General features: G+C 42.1%; 1 protein-coding gene across 1 annotated transcript in view; it reads right to left on the reverse strand.

Moving 5' to 3' along the window:
• Positions 1–20,012, reverse strand: part of agbl4 (AGBL carboxypeptidase 4) — a 310,302-nt gene that overhangs the window by 33,907 nt on the left and 256,383 nt on the right. The window lies entirely within an intron of this gene.

A 20,012-nucleotide genomic window follows, 5' to 3' on the forward strand; every position in this document is an offset into this window, starting at 1 on the left:
TCTGTTTTCTCTTTTGAAACGCAACGAGAGAGAAAGTTCCTCCCTCCTGTAGGTGCCGCTTAAATCATGTATCAACGCAGAAATAGTTTTGGCACTGTATGCGCAATGCATTGCGGGCAACGTAGTGTCCGGCTGAGAATAGTTGAGTTGAATAGTTGAAACGTACTGGCTTCCGCACGACGTTACCCATGATGAATTGCAGCAGAGCGGCTTAGGCATAGCAACGCCGAGAGCGCGGAGGGCTGGAGGCTCGAGAGAGAGAGAGAGAGAGAGAGACCAATGACGAGAGTGAGAGAAAGCGCTGCGATTTAAAAAAAACCAAAACAAGATGGCTAGTGGAAGTGATGGCACGGAGACGGACTCCGATTCTCCTCACGAACATTTAAAACAATTTTACACTCTTGCAAACCAAGACCCCGACGGCAAACATCTTTCCTTCCTGTGTAAGATGTGTCCACCTGCGCAGCAAAAACAAGTTAGGACATCGACAACGTCCTTCTCGAATTTGAAACGGCACATTGAATTAAAACATCCATCCAGTGTGAATGCAATTCAAGAGTTTTGCTCATTTCATACACACACATAGGTATATATAATATGATATATATCAAATAATATATTCATATTTCATATTATATATTCTTTGTTTAATTGAATGCTAGTAGATTTCATTGCACTAAGTATAGAACTGGTCTATCTTGTCTGTATTGCTACAAGTTTCAGCACCTGTTAAGAAACCCACAATAGCAGTGTTATGAGCAAATGTCTACAATGAACAGTTTCAAAGAACGTATAGTGATTTCTAGCTCGTAGTGTGAACAAAAGTATTTATTTGAATATCTCACGAAAAAAGTGAAATGAACTGAACTTTGAACTAGTTCAGAATTAAAATTGTGAACTTTGAACGTGAACTGTTCACTTTGAGCATGTATGAACTGAACTTGAACTAGTTCAGAAAAGCTGTGAACTGGCACAACACTGCTACAATCCCAGGTGGAAGAAGTATTTACATCTTTAATTGAAGTAAAATTAGATGAAGAATGGTCCTAAAATATTCCATTACAAGAAAAAGTTGTTTTTTTTTATTCAAAATGTAGCTTAATCAGAAGTACAGAAGTATAATGAACTAAAAGCACAAAGAAAATACATGTAAGAGCATCTACTCGTTTGTCAATGTGGAGCCAATTTAAAATACTGCATAGATTAGCAGAACAGTTCTGCATCATATGAAAGAAGTAACTCTTGTAACTGTACGTGTGTGTGTGTGTGTGTGTGTGTGTGTGTGTGTGTGTGTGTGTGTGTGTGTGTGTGTGTGTGTGTGTGTGTGTGTTGAGTAAAAAGTCCAATACATCCCTCTGAAATATAATGGAGTAGAAATGAAAAGAAATATTTATGGATGTTGTAGAATAAATGTAGTGTCTTACAATCCCCCCCAGACTGAAACACCTTTATCTTTAATTGGTATGGTTACACAAGTAGCCTGTTAGCGTCCAATGTGTGAGGCGGGGGCCAAACTCACACACTTGGCCGGCTTTTTTTCAGCCAGACACACATGAATGAAACATCAAACCAATAAAAGATCACCAAATATTCAACAAGGCAAGGTGAATTATACATCACAGCAGCAACAGGTGGAGGTCGACTTTGATTCAAACCTTCAGGTCTGGCTGAAGTCTTTTCTCACACACTGCTGGACGGATTAGTTGGACCTTTGAGACTTTTTTGAGCATTTTATCGTCACTTTCCTTTTTAGTTTTTGCAGAAATAAAAGGTACGTTCAACGCTTGAGATGTTATTGAAGAACATTTCTATAGCAAAGTGAGAGGTTCTCCCCTCAAATGAGTTCAGATGGTAGACCTTTTCATGCATTCTTGGGATATGAATAACTTTATCTGTATTAATGAAACACAATTATCTCAAGTGTTTCACATTTTTTCACCTGTGAGATATTTGAGAGTAATTTCGGTCTGTTGTGAAAATGCTCTTTTCTAAGTCAAATTATTCTCCAATTTGAAAAGGTTATTATAACATATTTTATTACTGTAGTCATTTCAACATTCTCACTCATATTTCTCAAATATATTACAATAAAAAGCAGAAGAAACATAAAAACCGGCTCCCAGCTGAAAATCAGAGGTCAACACTTCCCTTTTTTCTTGTCCAGTGTTTCTCCTCTAATCTGCTGCTGCTAATGAATGAAAGTGATTGCGTGCCTCATCGCTATACACAAACTTAATATCTTATCGATTCCTTCGCCCGCTACTGCTGAGCAGAGAAAATGCTAATTAGCAACAGGCTATGCACCTTTCCTTCCCCTTAATTCCAATTTAACTTCACAGCAGTGACTCTGTGTGTGTGTGTGTGTGTGTGTGTGTGTGTGTGTGTGTGTGTGTGTGTGTGTGTGTGTGTGTGTGTGTGTGTGTCTGTTTGAGTGGTTAGCGGTCGAAAAATAAAACACACAAAAAAATAGCGTTGTTCCATTTAAGTACTCTCCCTCTGATTTTATTTCGTTTTTCTCTCCCTCTGCCCTTCACAGAGACAAATGGCTTTGCCATTCAGGAGTCTCCATGGAGCGGGGCGGGCGTTTGTGGTAAATGTGAGTGCTTGCGGTTTGGCCGGCCGCTGGGTGCTTGGTGGCTGTGAAATTCCATCACTTAGAAAGTCTACTTTGGCCTCGACCCCAGGCCCCTGATACACAAAACACACACACACTACACACACTGTACAGTGCAAAGCTGCAATCAGATAGAAAAAGAAATCACAGGCAGACAAACACACAGCCTTCCTCCCTACAGTAAAACCAAGAACCCGGAAAGTTGTGAGCCAAAGCAGAGGCAGCTGCCAAGGTCCCGACTGTCGGGGAATTGAACCGTCGTGGCCATGCTACATTTAGTCTCAGTGCTACTGTGCCCTTGCTGCTTCATCAAAACAATCTCTTACAGCAGGCTCCTGGAGCTTACAATGGATCCACTGTTTATCCCGCATCGTGTGTATGTGTGTGTGTGTGTGTGTGTGTGTTTGTGTGTGACTATGTCTCCTCAGGGCTCCCACAGATGCTCCCCTAGTAGTTGTTGTGTTTATGTGTCTGTGTCGCTGCATTCCTCTGTATCTGACTGTGCCCAGTCAAGCATTGTAGCACAAAATTAGGTTTCCACTATTCCATAGGCACTCTGACGCCTACAGGGAACCAGCACCACACCAAGTGCTATAGCTCGGCTGTATGTGGGGGAAAATATCATGTTTAGAGTAGAATGGCATACAGTATACCATGAAGGTGAGGGTCAGCGCTGCAGCAGCACACCCTGACCTCTAGGTGTCAGTAGAGATCAGCAGGCGTGGGCTAAAGATGTATAGAGAGAGGCTAAGAAAGAGAAAGAGATTCGACTTAAAGGGAGTTTTTTGGAAGGTAACAAACATGATCCTCTTTCTGTAAGTATTTTTCTGTCTTTGTAAGGTTTTAAAAATTGCAGTAAGAGGATAAAACAACCCAGAACATTGTTTGAACAATAAAAGCCTCTCCTGCTGAGCTGAATGTCAGACCAACATCACTACCTTTCCATTTACGAGTTTTAATTCAATTCAACATCTTTAGTTGTTTTTGAAACGCGCCACATTCTCCAATTCTAGGATTTGGTTTGCATAACACTGCAAGTGTGTACATAAGACCTGCAACTAATGATTATTTTAATTATTGATTATATTCTTTGATTAACAGATTCATTATTTAGGGAATGAAATGATCGAGAAACTGCCAAATATGCTCAGCTAAATTTCCAGGACGCCACTGTGAGTTCAACTAACTCAAATATTTAATTTGCATTAATATAAGAAAGTAAAGGGTCAATGCGGACTTTGGAGAAGCTGCAATCAGGAAATATTTCACCCTTTTTGCTTGATTAATGACTTTATGATTTATAGTTACACAATAATTTTATGTCCGGCGACTAATCAGCTAACCGTTGCTGGTGTGCGTACATTAATTAAAGCTGAGAAAAAAGACCCCCTGCTGTGAGAATAAGTTGCTGCAAATGAAAAAATGTGTATATATTAACATTCTTGATAAACACATCTTAGTAGAGCGTTCACTCTGAAACATATGTGGACATTGAACAGTGCTGTGGTAGCATTTGATTATATACTTAGTTATGTTTTGAAAACCTTATAAAAGACTCCATACCCCACTGAAATCCTCGGCTGATTAAAGCCACCACAATACAATGTATGTTGTTCTACTCCATGCTACTGTAGTACAGCAGCCATGTACTGTATAAAAGATGAGCATCGTTCTTCTAAGTATTTTATTAGACATTAAATACCATCTTATCTTTTATTTTAAACCAACTATGTAATTTATAAAAAAAGGGGAGTATTTTATGCTCATTTTCAGGTTCATATTTGTATCTTCTGCCTCTACCGTGTCATGTCTCCATGCTTTAATGTTCAGAAAGCTCTTTATGTTTCTCATACTGCCTGTGCTGCAGCTCCTCTTTTCACCCTCTGTCTGAAACCAGAGCCCAGTCTGCTCTGATTGGTTAGCTGGCTGGCCCTGTTGTGATTGGGCAACTGCTTAGACATGTCCCGCCACTTAGCCTATCACGTTCAATGTGTTGTAACATAATGATGTCACTATGTAACTGAAGGGGGGGAGTGTGTGGGAGAGAAACTCCCTAACTTTGGGATTTTAGCCTTTGCAGACCATTTACATGCACTAAAACCTATATAACACACTGCAGTAAAGGGTGAACCCCGAAAAACAAAGGGCCCCAACACATCATTGTTGTTTCATTCTACTTTTGAAGACATCGTAATGATTTGTGTGACCCTAATTATTCCCTGCTGCCGTGCTGATGTGACAACAAGTCTCCGGATGAGGAACCTCTTCGACCCTCCAATCATTGCAGTCCTCTGACGGTCTGTCATAGCATCCCAGATAACATAACCACAACTATAGCAAATTATATAAAAGTAAACAAATTATGAACAGAAGGAGAAAGAGAGTGAATGAAAGTGAGGGAAGGCTACAGTAAGAGGGTAGGGGCCGGGGCAGGGGAGCGGGACGTGACAATGAGTGAGTGAAAGCGGCAGAGGCAGAAATTTATGCCCACACTTCCAAATCAAAGAGCCCGCTCAGCATATTTCTCACCTGCCAAAGTCACGCTCCGCACTATACGGCACATTACGGCTCATTCTCTCGCACCTCCCCGAGAGGAGAGAAAAAATTAAAGGATGTCAAACTACGATCAGCTCTGATAAATATGTAAATGATTGGAGGGAGGAAGAGCGGCTGTGGAAAACAACATAAATCTAATGGATTCTGAAGGTCAGGCCTGATTGTGCCGGTCAGCTCTTTCTGTGACAGCGGTCCTGGAGAAAACTTTGGGTTCAATCTCATAACTTGTGACGTGATGTAATTAACTGAGCTCGTCTTCATCATTCTTCTTCAGCAGGTACAAAGGAAGAGTCCTGTCAAGACCTTCCAGAAGCCTCATGGCATATATTTAAATACAATTACCCATTCTATAAGTGGATTTGATTCACGGAGTTAGAGGCAGCTTTTGCTTACTTTTTAAAAAATATCACAAACTTTGTGACATGAAGAGGCCGAGGGACGATTTAAGGCTGGCACTTAACTTTACGGCTTCAGTTATTTTATTGGACATAAAATAGCATGTAACTTTTTATCAGCGGTGGATCGAGAACTTAAATACTTTACTCCAGTTAAATAGTGATACCACGGAATAGATATATAGAATACTAGTCCTGCTTTCCAAATGAAAGTATTAGCATCAAAATGTACTTCAAGAACAGTACACAGGTACGCAGGTTAGGGATCAATTAAAGAGGCCCTGTATTCACTTTGTGGTTCCCCTTTCCTGTAGTGTGTTTATGTGTTTTAGTGCATGTAAATGGTCTGCAAAGGCTAAGCCAAGTTCCTCCCCCACACACTCCCTCCCCTGCCTGAAACATCTCATTTGTCTACTTCTGTAACATACTGACATCGCTACTTAACACTTGCACTTCAACACATTGTAAGTGAGAAGCTAAGAGGCGGGACATCCCTAAACTGTTGACCAATCACAACAGAGCCTCTACTGTGACATTTTGACTTGCTTTAATGTTCAAAAAGGTCTTTATCAGACCTGATTGGGCTCTGGTTTCAGACAGAGGGTGAAAAGAAGTGCTGGAAATACTGAATATTTAAACTCCCTGACTATAAACAGATTTTTTATTCAGGCGTCTTCAAAATATACTTCAAGTAGGGAAAGTAAAGAGGAAAAGGAGAAGCTTTTTTTGTAAGTATACTGTAGGGTAGGGATCAATTAAAGAGGCCCTGTATTCATTTTGTGGTTCCCCTTTCCTGTAGTGTGTTGCATACGTTTTGGAGCATGTAAATGGTCTGCAAAGGCTAAAATTCCCAAGTTCCTCTCCCACACTCCCTCCCCTGCCTGAAACACATCCTTTGTCTACTTCTGTAACATACTGACATCACTACTTAACACTGGCATTTCGATTGGCTAGCGCTTCAACACATTGTAAGTGAGAGGCTAAGAGGCGGGACATCTCTAAACTGTTGACCAATCACAACAGAGCCTCTACTGTGACATTTTCACTTGCTTTAATGTTCAAAAAGGTCTTTATCAGACCTGATTGGGCTCTGGTTTCAGACAGAGGGTGAAAAGAAGTGCTGGAAATACTGAATATTTAAACTCCCTGACTATAAACCGATTTTTATTTTTTATTCTGGCCTCTTTAAAATGAAATTTATTTCAATCTGTGTTACAATCCCTTCTTTTATTTATTAATATTTATTGCAAAAGTTTTAAAAGTACCCTTTATTTCCTCACATACTGTTTCTCCAGACACTTTACTCCAGCATTCTGCAACCACAGCGCACAAGTAATACAATAAAAAACAATGTCACACTGGCCACAGCTTTATAACACATTATACCGCAGGTCTCAAAACAAGGCCCCTCCGAGTCCCCGCCTCCTCCCTTTCTGCTCTGTGGGTTTTACACTGTAATAAATTAGCCTCACTTTGGCGAAATGGCAACAAGACACGCTCGGCGCCCGGCTCACTGCGTCACACAGAGGGATGGGCGCGAGCTGTAAATTGTCACTGGCGTTGAATTTATACAGAGCCTTGGGACGAGACGCGGCACCGTGTACTGTCCAGCTGAGTGAGCCCCAACAAGCATCAAAGCTCTGCTCCTCTTCACACACCCCTCACCCGCTGACACCACCCTCCACCACCTCAAGGACAAACAGCGAGAGAGAGAGAGAGAGAGAGAGAGAGAGAGAGGGGGAGGAAGGAGAGAAGAAGAGGAGAGACTGAGAGGGATGGGAATATGCACTGAAGTGTGGAGGGCTCTAAAGTGATAAGAGTTTTATGATGCTGTTTTCTTCCCCAGGAATTGACCAGGTCCCCGACTTAAAATTTCTTCAGTGTGTGTAGGCATGTGTGTGTGTGTGTGGGCATGTGTGTGTGTGTGTGTATGTGTGTTTGTGTGTGTGTGTGGGCATGTGTGTGTGCTGGAGAGCCTGTGGCGTGTCTCAGATTTATTCAGCCCTTCTTATTGTGGCGAGGCAGGGATACAGCCAAGGCCTCCTCACACATTCATAAAGCATCCCCTGTCACTTCACACACCACACAGCTAAACTGAGTGGGGGGAGGGGGGGGGGGAAGAAATATGCTGTTAGGGAGACAAATGGAGACCCTGCATAAACAGAGCTAATCGTCATGAAATGGGGCCATGGTGTTTCCTCTGAACTGAGGAAGAAAGAGAGCTTCAGAGGAGAGGATGCGAACACAGGTGGATGGACGGAGACTCGGGGGATGATTGATGCAGAGACAGGGGGAAGCGACGGGGAGACAGAGAGTGAGACAGAAGTAGAGAGAACAAAGAGAAGCAGGAAATAAAGCAACACATGAATTTATATTGAGCTCCTTCACAATTCGACTCGAATTTATTTGTGTTATTTTATTTCTTTATTCTTCTATTTTCCTCTTTGGTTCTCTCCAAAATTACATATAACTGTTCATTCACCAGACTGTCTAAAGGTTAATTCATTCTTCCTATTACTATCATATCAATGTTTAATATACTTTCTGCAAATTGTGTCTCTCAACTTAAGGGAGTAGCTGTTATTTTTAAGCCTGCAACATACTGGATTTCAAATTGGATTGCTTTTTTTTTACTAAAGGTAATAAAAACTGAAAGCTATTGAATATAAAATGACTCGATTACGATATCCACCATTTATTAGTCAGATATTGTTAATCCTTTTCAACTCTATGTCCAGTTAAATGCACCTTTGTAATAGCACAGCAGAGTTCCTTAAGATAACAACATAATGGAAAACATTTGAAAAACTATGGTAAGTTTCTTCATTTCTTCCAATTCTTATCATGACTTCTCTCTTAACGAGGTTTATTCAAACTGCTAAAACAAGCCTACACAATGCAGCTCTGTTCTTAGGCTACGTTGAATAATCTCTATGCTACAGCAACATGTCAGTTAGATTCTAATTTGCCTGAGAAAACAATGTGTAGAAATCATTTTCCACCTATGAGGATCTATTTAACGTGGGCAGACGTGTAGAAGGGGGGTTTCCACTGTGTGTCGTTAAGTTATTGGACTTAAATGCACAGTTTGAACAACGTGCTCTTGGAATATGTATGTATACAGCATGTATTTGAATTGTAACTACAGTCATGCCAATAAAGCAACATTGGATTGGACAGATGGGCAGAAGAAAACGAGACAAGACGGAGGAAATAGAGGCATACGGGATTCTGAGGTTTATGTCAGGTTAAGTCATCTCTGCCTCCGGATCGTCCCTCCATCCCATCATCTACTCATCTGTACATCTCCTCACCCGCCTCCCTCCTTCACTTCCTCCCTGTCTCCTCGGCCATCGTAGCCATATAGGATGTGTGTGTGACTGAAGAGAGCAATCAAAAGCAGAGATGTGGTGGTCAGAGGCCTGTGTGTGTGTGTGTGTGTGTGTGTGTGTGTGTGTGTGTGTGTGTGTGTGTGTGTGTGTGTGTGTGTGTGTGTGTGTGTGTGTGTGTGTGTGTGTGTGTGTGTGTGTGTGTGTGTGTGTGTTTGAGAGGGACACAGCGGGCCTGGTGAGGGGATTACAATGGCCGTGTCGAGACACTCAGATTGGCATCACATCCAGACAGAAGGGGGGAGGGACAGAGAGAAGGAGAGAAAAGAAAATTGGGAGAGTCATAAAGGGGATGAAGGGTGGTGAGAGAGAGAGAAATAAAGAGGAAAAAAGAGAGACACGGAGAGAAGGACGGGAGCAGAGGAAACCCTTGAGATGACAGCATGTAAATACGCCAACGGCGGGCCTCTAAAGTGGAGATGAAGAGGCGGCAGGATAAAAAGCTCTGAGCGCCGTGTGATTATGGATCAATTTGCCGCAATCAAGCCCCCTTATGGCTGGTCCCTGTGAAATGGAGAGATTTCTGCTCCTCAAGGGCAGCCGTGATGGCAGTGGAGGTCACAGACAGGGGGGGGGGGTGTCAGAGTGACAGAGAGAGACGCTGCAGGAGGGAGAGGAGCAGGAGGAAGGAGACGATATGTCCTCAATAATAAAGGTGTTAGCCAGCCACCAGCATTCAAGCCTGAGCTGAGGGGCTTTTTAATTCTGTTAATGATAAGAGGTGGAGGAGATATGCAGGCCTTTGGATATCGTTGCCCAGCAGACTCTGGTCCTGTTAGGGTTGCAAATGAGGAGTCAAGTGGATGCACCATGACATAAAAGATTACCTTATTTCAATTTTATTAAAGATGCCAACACGGCACTACGATACGGTCATACTTTATTGTCAGATGAAGCCGCGTTTTATAAATAATAATAAAAATATGTTTGAGACCATTTAATGATAAATAATAATAACTTCAACTTATATAGCGCCTTTCATGGCACCAAAGGTCGCTTTACAAATAGGGAGGGGAAACGGGGAGTGGGGGTTAGGGATCAAAGGATTTAAAATACAATCAATCTGAGAGTGAACTCGGTAAATTAAATCTAGATAAATGATGATCATTAGTGCTTTATATTTGTAGTTTTCATAGATTTGCTTAAGGATTTCACCCTTAACTCTTTAGGCCGATTTTCATTTGGTGGAGCAGTTTTGACATTCATATGTTGGACAAAGACTTGTACCAGGTAATCCCAGATGTTATAAAAATAAAAGAAGAGTATGGGGCGGTGGTGGCAAAGTGCTACCGTGCTACCGTGGTGTCCCTGAGCAAGGCACCGTTCCCTACACTGCTCCCCGGGCGCTGTACATATGGCAGCCCACTGCTCCTAACACTAGGATGGGTCAAATGCAGAGACCTGTCCAGCAGTGGCTCAGTCAGTAGGGGCTTAGACTGGGAATCGTAGGGTCGCCGGTTCAAGTCCCCGAACAGACTTGAAATATGGAAAGTGGACTGCTACTTGGAGAGGTCCCAGTTCACCTCCTAGGCCCTGCTGTGGTGCCCTTGAGCAAGGCACCGGACACCTCCAATCCCCCCTCCCTATTGCTCCTAATACTAGGATGGGTTAAATGCAGAGGTCAAATTTCACTGTGTGTGCTCTGCTGTGCATGTATGTGACAAATAAAGAGGGTTTCATCCTCCGATTCTATCTCGCTACAAAAGACCTGTCGGTAAAAATAATTCTTATTCAGTGTAATCTTTCCAGAACTGCAGATAGTCTACCACTAAAAGGAGGTAAATCAGAAGTCTGATTTTGCAGCTATAAACAAACCCAGTGATGTCACAGCGTACCGACACACCTAGGAGTACACATCATCATCCCCGCAGCAAGGTAAGACCACTAGAGGTCAGCAAAAACAAGACCTCCAACGAGCATCAATCAGCTCTTTAATATCTAATCACAACAACAGGTTCAATATCCTGAGGCATGGATAAAACAATCCAATCGTGTATATTTCTCAATATGCTACTGAAGGTGAGCCATATTAAGACATTAATGTTTAATTGCCACTGGCGAGCCTCGCTGCCATCCTCTGAATCAAAGGCTGGAACGACCAAGGCCGAGCAAACCATTGTGTTCTTCAGGGTGTCCGGTGTACGTGACCCCGTCAGACAAAGACTTAGGAAGATTTTGAGACAAATATACACTTTATCTACAATTTAGTGTGCTTTTTATAAAGGTAAACACTATCTCGAAATACTAAGTTTGGAAATGAGAGTTTCTTTCAATGCTTTTAACCTGAATGCAGATGTAAATTAGCCTTTAAGACTGGAATTGGCTAATTGACATGATGAATTCAAGTGCTCATGTTAATTAAAATGCATTGTCCCTCAGCTTCAAGACCACTGTCCTTTGTGGAGAGGTGAACCTTTATTCCGCCGGCCAAATGCAACTTCAAGCTTTCCCTTCATGCCTTTCAGAAACAAACCCATATCTCTTACAGTCACACGCTGCTTTATGGAGTGTGATAGACAGTTGGCACGGAGGGCGAGACGGAGATTCACTGAGAAAGAGACAAAGAGGAAGCTCTGTCAAGTATCAAACGCAATGGAGAACCCTTTCAGCGATACGATACGGACGTCTGGCGCAAAGTCAGAGGCGGGGACTGCTTAGGGTTTCAAGGCATTGGTCACAGGCATTTTCTGAAACCATGACTTCTCTCGCCTTCGTGAAAAAATGATGACAGGAGGAGAGGAACATAAAAAGGAGGCATGGTCGGTCTGTGCGCGGCGTGATACAGAATCAGAGGCAGCCAGTAATAGCCTTTTTTGAAGAATGCGCCACTGAACTTTAAGGGCCTTCTTGCTTGAAAGGACAAGTTACAAATAGGAAGAAGGGAGAGGGAGAAATGAGTTCCCAGGGATATACCCCCTACTGCGCTGCCCTATCGCTGCTCACAGTATAGGCGCGTGTGTGTGTGTACAATACACGATTGTGTGTTTGTGAAAGTCAGCACAAAAATCCACTCCACGTGCACAGGCAGACATATGAACAGTATACCTATATAAGCACGAAGAAGACACAGTTTGTTCTTAAATGTCATTCGGACCTTTTTCAAGTTTTCAAAGAGAAGCTGTAACACTATCTGACAGGCGGACAGAGAGATCTGATGTGCAGTTCTTTATTACTCCGTCTCTTCCTACCTATCAATAATTCCTGAGCCACAACAATACCGCCGGTCTGAGGTAAACAAGCACAGTGCTTCCCAGCTTTAATAACCTCCGTCACACCTCCCAGCTATGTCTTTCCGTTTGTTCGATTCCAGCCCTTTTTCTTGTCTCTAATCTCTCTTTTGTTTTCTCCTCATATCTCCACAGCAGGGGTGTCAAAACTACGGCCCGGGGGCCAACTGCGCCCATTGTTCATTTGGAATTGGCCCGTAGCAAATTGAAAAAGTATAATGGGAAATGGCCCCCACCTGAAACGTGTGCTGTTCTTATCTAGTACTTCTTAAATATAAATGTTAAAATATATTAGTTGATAAAAAAAGCCCAACAACCTTTTTGCATAACAAGCTTGAAGTAGATCCTTCATATTTCCCCTTATTATGAGCAATCTGAGGCTTTGTTTTAAGGAATGATCTGTAAATGAAATAAATGAAACCCTATGGAGAGCTGTGATGTAGGCTGCTTGTTTTCTTAAAGCATATTAAAGTATCAAGCATCATTTACCTACCTTTGAGTAATACCTAACCTCTAGGGAGGGGCCCAGACCTTGTTATTCTTCAGTTTGTGGCCCTCAGTGAAAAAAGTTTGGACATCCCTGATCTACGGCATCTCAAAATAACTATAAGTTGCTCACCAGCCTGGAAGAACTGTGTGTGTGTGTGTGTGTGTGTGTGTGTGTGTGTGTGTGTGTGTGTAGTCATGTGTGCATTGCGTGCATCGGCTCGGCTTGGCAGCAGCGACAATGTCATTGAGCAGTTTAGTAACAGACCATTACCTTGTTAATACCAGCCTAATGGGCAGTCTGCTATTTTAAAACCGCAGTCGTGTTTGTGCCATTAACAACCACTTAGTGATCCGCTCAAATCAACAGGCCACCGGGACACACCGAAAAACAATAACAAAGACAATGCGATAATATGCCCCGTGTCTTTATTAACACTAAAAACATTAAGAGACAAACACACTTCGCTTCAGCTCATCCCCAAGTCAACACGTGAGACCGTTTTCAGATGTTAAACCAGTAGACTGAGGAAAAACACTTATTTCAAGTCTCTGATATTATGGTTCATTTTCTGCAGTAATAAATGAAAAATATGCAGCTCATTCTCATTCCAAACTAGTCACATATGGACGCTTAGATGCTACCACTTTCTAGCAAGTCTTTAGGTAGCCCTTCATGTTAAACTGTAACGCTCCACCAAAGACATCCGGAGGTCACAGCACAGGACTGCTGCTTTCCAAGAAGTACTTACTGCACTCAACACCCTGTTGATTGGCAGTTCTGTTTGTGCATCTATTTAACAAACAAGATACACACGTTCATTTGTAAACTCAAGATGTGTTGCTAGGTTGATTATTTATTCCTGTCAGCATGTCTTGACTCGCTGTTTACTTCTGTTTCCAGTTGTTCCTGCTCCATGCACACAGTGGTTTTGCACTTATGATCTAACTATTTACAAGAAAGCTGTTGTACTATTCTATTAAACAACCTTGTCTCTCAAAAGCAAAATCTGGAGTACGGTTCTGTTACTCCCGAGAGCAGCCTAGTCTTTATTGTCTCCCACTGTGTCCCATTTTCAGAGCGGCACTCTGTTCTCCTTAGCTGGCTGGACAGCTCTTACATCAGAACAAAAAGGCTGTGTGACATCAAGTCAGAGCCACTGCTTTAATCTGTGTGTTTTATTGTTGTACAGGTGGTGAAGAGTCGACAGGCTCACGTAGATGGTTTCTTTTAGCTGTTGTCAATGTAGGCCAGAACATAATGGTACTGTAAGAAACAGCCTAACCGTAACGCACCTATTGTACAACACTAAGCGCACTTTACAACTTTTAGACCCTAATGATTTCACTAAAGTCTCTCAAAATGCTCATAGCGGGGAATTCATTTGAATTTAAATCCTCCGCTGATTCACAGACGTCTTTTTCCCATTCTAAGTCAATGGGAAAATGTATTTTGGGCCCAATGACGTCACAGACTGTCACGGAAGTCGTATGACCACCGTCTGGCGTCCTTCCTGGGGGCTTGGGTTGAACAAGATATGGCATATTTTTTGATCGTTAAAAATACAAATGTAAAAGCATGAAGAGCTTGATAAGACATTATTTATATGCGTGATTATCAACAATTGCCTTTTACACCCAATACTGCATTATAGCCTGCAGGTATTTCTAATTTCATTTGTACTTCTTAAAGAGACTTAGCAGCTTCTCCCTGAAGACAGAGAGGAAGCGCCGGACAGGAAGTCATGCAATGACGCACGGCCCGTCTCAACGCATCGACTTTGAACTCGATTGTTGGTATGCTCAACTTTTAGTGATATCCAAAGCTTCCAGCTGAACATCAGCTCTAGTAACAGGCACATCTTCATAGCATTTTGCAGGCAGAAAGTCACACTCTGCTGCCAAGCTCTTCAAAGCGGCCTCCTTTGGGATGCTGGGAAGATTTGAGGTTTTGATTTAAGTCTGTTGACTCTTTGCATTTTTTTTAACTGTCATTTATGACTACACTAGTAGTGTTGGCAGTTGTTAAATGACTCTTTGATCACAGTGATCCGAAAGTGGCACCATAAATAGCCAAGTCTTGATTAACCTAAACTGCATGATGAGTCCTTCTCTCTTAGGTTATGTACGTATATGCAAGCATACAAAAGGCGTTCATTGCTTTCCAACATGATATACCTTTTCCCAACTCCTTCTTTACCAGGTTCAGGCAATTACATATTGCGTCACATACTGTACGGTAGTTTAGAAGCCCAACCAAATTGAGCCAATACAGATACAGATATGTTATTTCTTAAAAACCTGGGAATGATTCATCTGACAAAAAAACATTATTTTTTAGTCCTTCCAGGTGTCTACCAGTCCACTCCGTATGTGTGGTCCAATCCGGACTCGAACCAGGGACCAATCGGTTCCCAAGCCATGTCTCTACTGAGTTACTGCCGCCCACTGAGGGTATCTCGCCTGTGTTTCAGTGAAACTATAGGGAGTTAAAAGTGGATCACGTAACCAAACATATGACCAATGATGGCGTACAGTATACCCACAGTCTGTATCAGGTGTGTCAGTTATCGACATTTCTTCACTGCAATTTCTGCACATGTACTTTCCAGAACCCGAGCAAATATCAGCTGTTTTTGCAGCACAGATTTACAATCTATTTTGAGTCACAATCGATCTAAATAGGACTGAGTCTGTTTTACTGTATAGGCTTCACACAGTTTGTGGTTTAAAATGCTGCTGAGTGTTGGCCTTCTGGTCCTGGTGTTAGCAGGTTAGAGACAGACGTCAGAGAGGATGACTGCTGTAGTTTCTGATGAGCATGTCACCTGCGATTGTCTGCCGCTGTGATCCAGAACAGTGCTGACAGACTCCTCGATAGGTATTGATCATACCTGCTACCTTTATAGACGAGGCTGTATCATTTCTTTACTCATTCATGGTTTTAACTGCAAATGAAAATACCTTCCACCACTAACATGACAATCCAAACTATAGGAAACTTAATGCAAATATTCAAAACTAATTTAAGATCCCAAACTTCAGTTAATTGATATTAATGGTGAATTCTTGATTATACCCCAAGCAAATACTGTATCATGGTACGTTCATCTACCTAAATTTACAGCATTTAAGTTTTATTTCTTTGATTAAAAGGGGGAAAAATCTCCCTGATCTCTCTGTAAGTTAACTTGAAAGGATTTGAGCGTTAACACCTGCTGTTAATACTGCTCCCTGATAAAGCTGACATCAAATGTCTCAGATAACATCCCTGCTTATCTCGGGAAATTAAATGACTTCTGGAATATCAAAACATATTTCCTTTCTCAGATTATATAACTGCTAAAAGAAATAAAACATACAGGGAAGACGGAGAAAAGGGAGAGGAGAGGCTGTGAATTTAAATGAAGTCAGTAAATCTACTTCTTTAAATAATACAAATAAATATAAGACACACTAATATTTACACTTTAAGGCACCTAAAGATAGAATTCATAGTATAGCTGTGTGTCTGTAAAGAAAAGAAACCGTCTCACTTGAAATTAATTGAGCATTGAAATGGTAATTGAGCTCATGACTCCTGTTTGTCTGTCTCCTGATTGGCTCTCCTGACGCAACAACTGCATGCCGGTTGGTTTGGGATTAATGTGGTTGCCATGACGACACAGAGGCCGTAGAGCTGTGTTGGAATGGATGCGTCTGTCTGTGTGTGTGTGTGTGTGTGTGTGTGTGTGTGTGAGTGAGTGACTGTGTGTGTATACTTTGTTTGAAGCGGCAGGCCTTTTCAACAGCTTTGATCAGGGAAATGTTTGTAGTGGGGGCAAACCTGGAGAACAAACAGGACTTCAGAGAGATTAGCGATCTGTGGAACACACACGCACGCGCGCACGCACACACTGACACACACACACAGAAATACACACAAACACGTAGTCTGGAAGTCATCTCTCTGAATAAAATCAACCACACCGAAACGTCCTCAGCTGAAAATGACACACTTTCCATCTTTCTCCTGTGATGAAGCAAAGAGGAGGAGTAGGCAGTAGCCATATCTGGTGGTTGACATTCCTCTGTTCTTTCCTTCTCCTTCACACCCTCCAGGCTGATGTTTTTTAAGGAAAAAGTAAATAGAGTACAGTCTATGTTTGTCTATGTGTGTGTGTTTGTGCAGATCCTGCCGGGCCGGCATAAATCCATCAGTGCTGAGGACAGGCCAGGTGAGTTCTTAAGCAGCAGAGGTGCGACACATGGCCTACACACTCCTCCATCATGCTATAGTGTGTGTGTGTGTGTGTGTGTGTGAGAGAGGAAGTTGGAGAGCTGTGATTCAGACAAACACGTGGCACCGCCCGGGCCACACCCGACCCCGACGGAGGCGGACATGGCTGTAGCTATTTTCAGAGCCACGAGCACATCACTCAGTCCCCAAGGTGGGAGGATAAGTCATCCGCTGAGGTCGCAGGAGGTGTTATGTCTCTCACTGCAAGTAGTTCAGAGTCTGAGGAATGGAGGTATACAAGGCAGAAACAAATGGCCGTGTGTTCCTCATCCCGGTTCTAGCCATCGGACAGAGTGGTTAGTCATGTTCCCAACTCCCAAACTAACCCGGGACATCAGAATGATAAAACGTGTCAACATGGGGAAGAAATCCATAAAATAATCTCGCTTCACATGTTGGGAGAAGATGGATGATACAGTATATTTCACCTAAAGTGCAAACCCTGTGGCTTTGGACAGCGCGTTTCATTTATGGAAAATGTATTGTGGAGCATGTGTCAACATTTTGAAATGATGCTCCAAGAGATGACTGCACCATTTATTTTAAAATGGCGCTGCTAAGCTTGATGGATCTTATTTTTTTAAGTTACTTTATGTTTACTTCATGTTAGCATGCAAACCTCCTCACAATGTTTACATGCTGTTGCCGTGAAGATGTAATCACCAAAGATAATAAAATGCATCCTAAGGGAGGAGTGAATGTCTGCTCTAAATCTGATGGCAATCCATTTAATAATAATTGAGATATTTAAATTAGAAATTACAAATGTGCACCCCATGGTGGCGCTAAAGGGAACGCTTTGGATCAGTAGGAATCGTCTGTTGACTCACATGAATGTAGAAACAACATTTTAAGGCAATGCAACTTAAAGCTGGGAGATATTTCTGCCTGGGTCAAAGTGCTGGACAGTCTGACAGCCAGTGCCATCCCTTGAGCCATGGTGCCAGCATGGTTAAAAATAGCTTAAAGTGAGGTGCAGTACTAGCTACTGTGGAAACCAAGATAATAAGGATTCACACTACACAACAAATAAAGACAAGGCACAATAACAATGATGTTTGGTCACTAGTTTCAGTAAAACATATTAATTGTGTAGTGTTGCAGTAAAACAACTCAAATTAAAATAAGTCCCAGACACAATCTGAGAAAAATCGCACACAAACACCAAAGAGAAGTCCCAAGACAAATGTAATCTATTTCATTTTTCTACCCTGAGGGTCTCCCTGTTATGGAAGGAGTCTGGGGGAGGTTGAGACACAGGGAGGAGAGGTGGCCTGATCACACCCTAAGAAGTAGGCCTGGAGGGAACACATTAGAAAATGGTGATGCAATATTAATTGGTGTTGGTGCGTGCCAGGGAGTGCAGGGTTGTCCGGGGTTCGTCTCCCCGAGGAGAAGCTGTCAGGAGCTGACGGAGATGGCGGGATGAGTCCCTGACCTTGTCTGTCAGCTGGAGGAAGAGAGGGGGGCTGAGGAAGGAGACCCCGCATCCCTCTGACACTCAGATCAACACTCTGCCAGTCTATGGCAAGCCTGCTGGGACACATCCCGACAACCAGAGAGACAGACTGAGACCGACAGATGTAATGAATGTGATCTCCATGGTCAAACGTAAAATGTAAAGTAACATAAAGAAAGATGTCGGGCCTACAGTACAGGGCTGCACACTAAATTTAGGGCCACAAGAAGGAGTTAGAATAATGAGAAAATAGTTTTTTAGAAAAAAAAAGGCTGATATTTTAGGAAGAAAATGAGAATTTTGAAGAAATATTCGGAAATTCTAAAAAGTCGTTATTTGTAAAAATAATCAAAGGAAAAGAATGGGAGACAAAAAGTGTGATTTTTTTTAAATGAAGATGATTAAGGCCACATGATGAAGGAATTAGCATAATGAGGAAATAGTGGGGCATTTTTAAAAGTCGAAATTTAGAAAAGAAATTCAGAAATTTGAAAAAAAAGTCAGATCTTTACACATTTTACAAATTGAGTATTTCATGAAGGCAAAATATTAAATTACAATTCTGAATTAAATGTTGTGATGCTGCATAGATCAGTCGGACTATAGATCATATTTAGGAACTAAGGAAAGGCACAGATCCTCTTCCCACGCAAAAAAATGATCGTTCGTTTCAATTTGGCGAATCAAATCCCAATTGCAATGTAAGACAAAGTCATCAAAATTGGTTTTCTTTTTCAAATCGTGCACATCTACTATATCATAAGAAACGTTTAAGGGAGAAGTTGTGTGAATTCCCAGTCTATAGTCAAACTGAGGTTCTGCAAGATGTGCAGAATTAAATGCAAACCAATTAAGGAACAAAAGAGTATGATTGGTTCTATCAGAAATACAATAGCTTGTGATCTACCATGCTCAAAGGGTATTTACACCAATAAGAGAGCTATGATTGGTTCCCAACCACCTGGATAACTATAGGTGGAAAAGGAAGACGGTACCCTATATACCAGGCTGTAAAGGTCAGGAGGAGCATCTACCCAGAGACCAATCAGGTCCATAATGAGGTCACGACATAAGACTGATGGATTACATCAGAGTGACTACTGTTCTTCCACCTCTTACAGTAAATTCAGCAATAGAAGTAGACGTACAAACTAGTGCAAGCTGGACCCTGAGTGACTGGGTCATCAGCTGGCCTCTGAAAACACTGATGGTGGGAGAATGGTAGCAAGGTCCCAGATAAGAGGAGGTCCAGGAGAGAGTTACAAAGCCAGCCAGATCAACCAAATCTATCGAGCAAATGGTGCAAATCGTAAAGTTTAAAAACAACTGTTGAAAACACAGCATACCTTGATGTCTTTTTTCATGGTGTATAACTTAACTGCAACAGCAACAGAAGGTCCAGTTAGCAAACAGTCTGAAGTAACTCTCCAACATAATTTAGCCATTTAACACACTAACAGTGAGGATTCAATAGTCTTACTCGCCCCAAATCTCAGAGTGAAAGCACAATAGGCAACATAATCCAGTTGGAGAGACAAATGAAATTGCATTGGCATCTTCTGTCTCCGATCACACAGGCGGGGCGGGGCCTTGGCGCTGGTCTATCA

The sequence above is a fragment of the Eleginops maclovinus genome, chromosome 9 (assembly GCF_036324505.1).
Source record: "Eleginops maclovinus isolate JMC-PN-2008 ecotype Puerto Natales chromosome 9, JC_Emac_rtc_rv5, whole genome shotgun sequence".
Classification (NCBI taxonomy): Eukaryota; Metazoa; Chordata; class Actinopteri; order Perciformes; family Eleginopidae; genus Eleginops; species Eleginops maclovinus.